Source organism: Astatotilapia calliptera, chromosome 4 (assembly GCF_900246225.1).
Source record: "Astatotilapia calliptera chromosome 4, fAstCal1.2, whole genome shotgun sequence".
Taxonomy (NCBI): Eukaryota; Metazoa; Chordata; class Actinopteri; order Cichliformes; family Cichlidae; genus Astatotilapia; species Astatotilapia calliptera.
Window position 1 is genome coordinate 13699948 of NC_039305.1, and position 6292 is coordinate 13706239.

At 40.3% G+C, this 6292-nt stretch overlaps 1 long non-coding RNA gene across 1 annotated transcript; it reads right to left on the reverse strand.

Annotated features, from left to right (window-relative positions):
- Positions 1–1008: 1008 nt before the first annotated feature.
- On the reverse strand, positions 1009–4421 carry LOC113020720 (uncharacterized). Its single transcript, XR_003272219.1, has 3 exons — positions 4337–4421; positions 2222–2372; positions 1009–1676 (listed from the first exon to the last, which is right to left on the reverse strand). It is a non-coding gene; the product is annotated as an uncharacterized LOC113020720 (long non-coding RNA).
- Between the last annotated feature and the right edge of the window lie 1871 nt (positions 4422–6292).

Genomic DNA, 6292 nt, shown 5'->3' on the forward strand with positions numbered 1-6292 from the left:
AACATTTTGTTTTCTTTCCCGACTGGTTCTTTTGAGTCCTGTGTACACCATGCCACGGAGGCTCAGCGTATGGAGTCACTTTAGCATGCGCCTTTGATGTGTGAGAATGGTATGCCGAGGTCCAATTTCACTTGCTGACGCTGACTCACACAACTGTAAGCTAGCGTGACAGCAGAGGCAGGTTAATGTGTTCTCCCTGCAGGCAAATACAGGGAAATATGAGTGACTGACTGTTGGCTTTAGCCAGAAGAGATGAAACACAGAGAGAAGGAAGTTCTGTTTGAACAATTTGAAGGTTTTCATTTGCAAGCCCACCTTTCAAGAAATAATTACATAGGGTTTGTGTTATCTTTGCATTTAAGAAGTCAAGTAGCAATAATTTGTGTGATATATCACGCTTACTGTATACGACTCAGTGCACACATGAGGATCATCACAGTCCACGAGTAAAAGCATACTCTCCCTCCCCCTGGGTAGATACAGTGTCCCCTGATTTCTGTTTAAACCATTATGTGCCTCTAACACGTATGCCCCTTAAATCTATATTCAGAACCCCAACAGAGAAAGAGTCCACGGCAGCTTTCAACGTGCTTGAAATTGATTTTATGCTGTAGTCGTTCTTGAAATAAGTGTTTTTTAGCACATTCAAAGTCCGGAGAGAGTTTAAAAAGAATGAATTAATCCACCGATGCACGTCAAATTTAAATACAACAAAAGAACAAAGCGACACTTCTGACTCATAAGATAACAGACCCTGTCTACATCAACCTTAGCGATGTTGTGCATCTGCATATAAAATGAATGCGTCTTTGTTTTTATGAACTCTAAACTTATAAAATCCTGTCTTTCAGATAGCTATCAAAGTGTTAGAGAAAAAGACACTTTAAGAGAAACATAACACCAGGGCCAAAGCACAACTAAACCCTATCTGTGGCAGCATAGTATATATTTCCCACAATCTGAAATACACCCTCAGCACTTAACTGCGCAACCATATTGCGAGATAATGTGGGTTTGAGGGGAAAACAGATCTAAGGGTAAAGAGAAGTGGGCAAGTTAAGTAGTATGTGGTGGTGGGTTGTAAAGGTTGGATGATATATTCTAAGAAGTAAAGTATGCGTGTGTTTTGGTGTGTGTGTGGTTTATAGGGGCTGAATGGGGCACTACTTTTGAAAGATGAGATACTGCAACACATCCACTGCTGGTGGCCCCTTTTCTTAAATGTGGAGGTCACAGTATCATCACTCACAATAATTTAGGAATCAGTGGGTGTAGGTTTAGAGGTTTGGGTTGTAATAAATTAATAAAGAAAGGGATGATGTATACATAAGCGAGAGTAAGCCACTGATATACAATATATATTAGACACACACACGCAGAACAAACATTGGGTGTCTCACCTCTTTCTACTGGCTGGCATTTATAGTGCTTACAATGGACTATAAACCTCACAGTAGCTCTTTATGATGGTGAAGGATCTGCATTTTTATTAGGGGCAAACATTGAAATTACAACTCATTCTTCTCCCAAGCATTGCAATGCACAATTACCACCTGTGACACAAAGTCCAGAGTCTGCTGCCAACACACTGAGGATGATGTCAAGGATTGGTTTACCTACTAAACCCCAGTCAGCCAGGTGAACTCTGGCTCACCTCCCAGACTGGTCATCACTGGCTGAAAAATACAGAACACAAATAAGGCATACTCATTTTAATCTTAAATATAAATGCAAACAACCGAATATGCAGGGATCAAGCGTTAAACATGAGATGTTGAATAAAGCTTAATTATTATTGTAGGACTATGCTGAGAAGGAATTGCATTTTTGCATTGAGTGTTCATTCCTGTAAACCTGTTATTATGTTATATAGGTGTGCGGAGTTTGATAACATCACACTGAAATGTCAACAGAAGTTGACTCATGTTCTTGGAGTAGCTATAATTATTTTCCCTTCCTGGTGGCTGAAGGTAAATTATGATTACAAGTACAGATGAGTGAAGCAAAAAAAAGGACATAGATCGAAGTGCATCAGTGGACAAAGTCTGCTGAAATATTTGACTGAGAAATGCATAGAACCAAAATCATACTCATCACAATGGACATGGATTAAAAGAATCATGAGTGACTGTGACAAAAAGGTATGCGCCTCATACGTGGCAACCTGCATGTGTATACAGAAATATTGTTAAGCTCGGTGTGAATGTTTAAGGGCACTTACAGCTGCTGTGTGGAGAAGTGCTGCCCCGAGGGCCGCGGCAGCATGAGTGTGAGCTTCGTGGTGCTCTGGAAACAAGAAAAGCGGCTCTGTTTTTGGATTGCTGTCTTGGCTTTGTATGAACGCTTCCTGGCACACAGTCAAGTTTCTGCCCCTAGTGAGGGAAGATTAATGACAGCAAGTCACGGAAAGGCAGAGAGCAGAAGAAAGCAAAGGAAAGCAATAGGGTGAGAAGGGAAAGACAGGAGGGATGGGGGGTAAAACAAAAGGTAACGGCTGTTATGTTGTTGATGGTAGCAGGTATGAGTAAAAGGTGTGTGACTCTGTGAGTGTTTGTGCCTGGGTGTGCATCAGTAAGAGTACAATACTAAAAGAGATTTAGCAGATTAGTGGAATCCTCATAAACATTCCTGACAGTTGTACAAACACGATGAATATAATCACTGGACAAAAGGCCATGCCCTCCTTAAATTTCATCTCTGTAAATCCAGCTAATGTCCACATACTCTTGTTATCTCCCAAAACCTTAGCCTACTTCTCCAGCTGTGGTCAATCTCCATATTCTCACAACACCTTCAAATCTGACGGAGGGTAAAGTAGTAAAGTAGTTGAAATGGCAAACATGGATCAAGAGATCAAGCTCCGCAAGTGGGAAAGCACAGACTTGGAAGTGAAGTAAGGAGAAAAAACCGAAAGGCATCAAGAGTTCTTCTTTTAGGTAACATGGATCATGACTAATCTGTGATGAAAGAGCCAAGAGCTGAGTAGATCATGACGCTGCCAGGGCTGACCCCTCTCCCTGTCTCCCAGCCCCAAACCCCCAACCAAAGTATTAGGCTCCAGGACAAGCACAGGTCATGGTGAACTCACTCTCCTCATTTCCCCTTTCTTTTCTTGACCACAAAAACAATGACATCACAGACCTTGGAGTCTCTGACAAACCTGAGTCTTTGTATCAGATGAAAAATGATCCTGAGAAAGAATATTCATCAAACTAAAGGGGAAAAGAGCGTGTGAGTCTGTTTTTTTCAAAACAGTTCACTTCATTCTCGAGCTATGCTGGGTTTTCCCTATGACAGTGAAGAGCAAACTGTTCCGTTTCACAGTGCCAGGACATTCGAACAATGTGAATGAAGGGAAACTGTAAAAGCCTTTTAATCCAAAGAGCATCTTTATGCGATTGTTTTATCTGAAACCGAGGTTGCACAGATGTCACTTATTCTCAATGCCATTCTATTAAAAGCAAAAGTAAACAACAGGTAACTGTTGTTAGACGGCATGTGTAATGGGCTCAGCACTGATGCAGACTGGATCGTGACTTAGAGCAGCAACAGGTGACAAATGGTCTGTTCTCTTGTCACAGTCGATCTTTTAGGGCTTTGCCAAACTTAAGTGAACCTGGAGCGGTGCTGCTATTGCTGTAAAAGTGCAGTTGAACAGATTTTGAAAACAAAGAACTCCATGCTTCTCTTGCCGAGCTCCACTAGCGCACCTGGAGGAAATTAATTTAGCTAAGCAAAACAGTCAAAGCCCAGTGATACCTTTCAACACGTTTTTTTTCTAATGGAATATTCACACTTGTGATATATTTTAATATGGTTGTTTCTAGAATTGAAACTTAACAGTAAGTAATTTGCAGATGACAGCAATGTATCTGTCTGCATACACATTCCCATTTGGTCCACAATACTTGAATTCTTTTGAGCCAAGTCATGCCCATACTTCCTATCCCGTGGACATGGTGTTTTACCCAAACACCTGCCACCCATTCCGCTGACTTTATCTGGGAGAGAGCAGAGTAGGTGGCGGGGAGTGAAGGAAGAAGGGAGGGGTGCTATTGTTGGCACACTCCTATGGTTCTGTAGGATGGAGAATGTGCAGAGGTGGAGAAGGGGATTAAACAGAGCAATATTATTCTTTCACAGACCTGCTTTGAATCAGAACTCAACACCACACATAAAGCTGTGAAGACTGGATGAGCTCATTGGGGGGAAAATGCCGCTGTAGTGACCCGGGAAAAAAAATGGGAAAAAATGTCTAGCAGTAACAGGAAATAGCAAGAAAGAGAGGAAAAAAAACTAGCTGGCTGAGGACTAAAACATAAGTCAACATGTTTACCTTTCTTAGATGAAATAATAGCTTTTGGAGGCATTCCAGTTAAGGTTTCTGTGATCAATTTCCAATCCTGATTGCTTTTTTGAGGTGTATTCCTCTGTGGAAATAAGGAAATGTAATATCAGGTTTCAATCGTCTTCACATTGTGGCTGAAAGCTTGTTTGATGGTTGGCCAGATGCATACCTTTTTAAATAGCATGAGTGCAATTGAAGAATATTCTATGTACACAAATTCACAAAAATGCCCTGAAAACATTTCCTCATTCAGCAGGACAATGATCCTAAATATGAATGCATATTTAGCCAATGCAACTACATAAAAATAGGAAAATCTTCTTATGAAACATGCTAAATGACCATTTGCAACTTTTGTTACTTTTCAGGTAGCCTTAAAATTACAGCTAAGACCTCATTAGCTGTCCTAGATTGTATACTGTCACACAGCATGATGTGCTAAACACACAAGTAACCACACCTGGTGGAAATCACTCTTTAAGTTGAACACTTGTTGACAACTGACTCCATAAATGGCAAAGTGATTATGTTAATAGGGATGTTGATGATGCAAAAAGACCATTTACAGACTGCTATTTTAATTAAAAGAAATTCATTAACAGAAATACTGCCTCGCCTTTGCCAATGAGTGAAGTTGTCATAACATTCCATATCCAGACTCATCATGTGTTATATGGTTATGGGATACTTTTATTTTCTTCACAATAAGTGTATCTATTTTTGAGGTATGACATTTTAGAAAGGGCTGAGTTTTAGGTAAAAATGACCTCAACCCCTCAACCCCTAGAATCTCAGAGTACACTGGGAGTGGCGATGTGCAGAAGATCAGATGTATATGGAGAGACTTCAAAGTAAGAAGGAGAATCTTAAAAATACCACAGACTTTCTGAGTACTGTTCCTCTATAACCACAGTGTACTGATAACTCTGTCCAGCAGAATAACACAGCAGGTCGCAAAGCTCAAAATTGTTTCTCCATAAAATCTGTGATGCTGTCATGTCAGTACCGACCAAGGTCTCTGAGGAATGCACGTTGTTGACTCTCAACCTCAGTTTGTGTCTCCTTTACTGTACAATCCCTGGAAGTTATGGCATGGTTCCATAATGTAAGATGTGGAAATACTGTTTGTTTTTCTGCTAAATTACAAGGAAAGTTTAATGCAGCACTTAAAATTACGTACACTTACAGTATAATTACTTCTGTTTCTTGTAAAAACCTGACTTGCTTTACTTGTTTTAGTTGTTGCTGGTCCCTGTACAGCTTTAGTGAGAGCTTGGTTTGCACTGCCAGCAAGAACTCTGATCGGAGAGATAGTTTTGTGCTTTTCATCAATTTGTTCTTATTATCTATGAACAGAATTAATAAGGACAGCCAAAGTTTCGAGTGTGGTGTCTATGGTCTCAGGATCCCATCTCTGCTGTTTGGAGAGATTTGGTCCCATGGCTTAATTGAGCCCCCCCCAGTTTACACTGGTTTGCAGCTGTGTGTGAAATGAATGTGATGGAAATCAGCAACTCCTAATCTGAGGCTATAGTTCTCAGCCAGAACAGGGTGGGCAATCCACCGGGTAGAGTGCCCACTCCAGGTCACAGACAAGAGTGAGATCACAGATACAAGCGGCAGAAATGAGCTTCCTCTAAAGTGCGCCTGAGCTCTGCCTTTGAGATGCTCGGTCATTTGGTCTGCCTTAGAGCTCTAGGTTGTTTATTTCACTTACTTTATCATGGGATCAAATTGAGTGATCAAAATGACTCTTAGCAACTTCATCATATATATATACAGCACAAATAATATTAACTTGAACTGACTGAAAAACAAAGTGATAACAGAATAAAGTATGCTAAACAGTGATAATGTGGAGCACATGTTTGAAAAGTTGCAAGTTATATGAAAGAAAACTTTGTTTTATTTAATAAATTATGCAAATTACTTGTAACAACAATA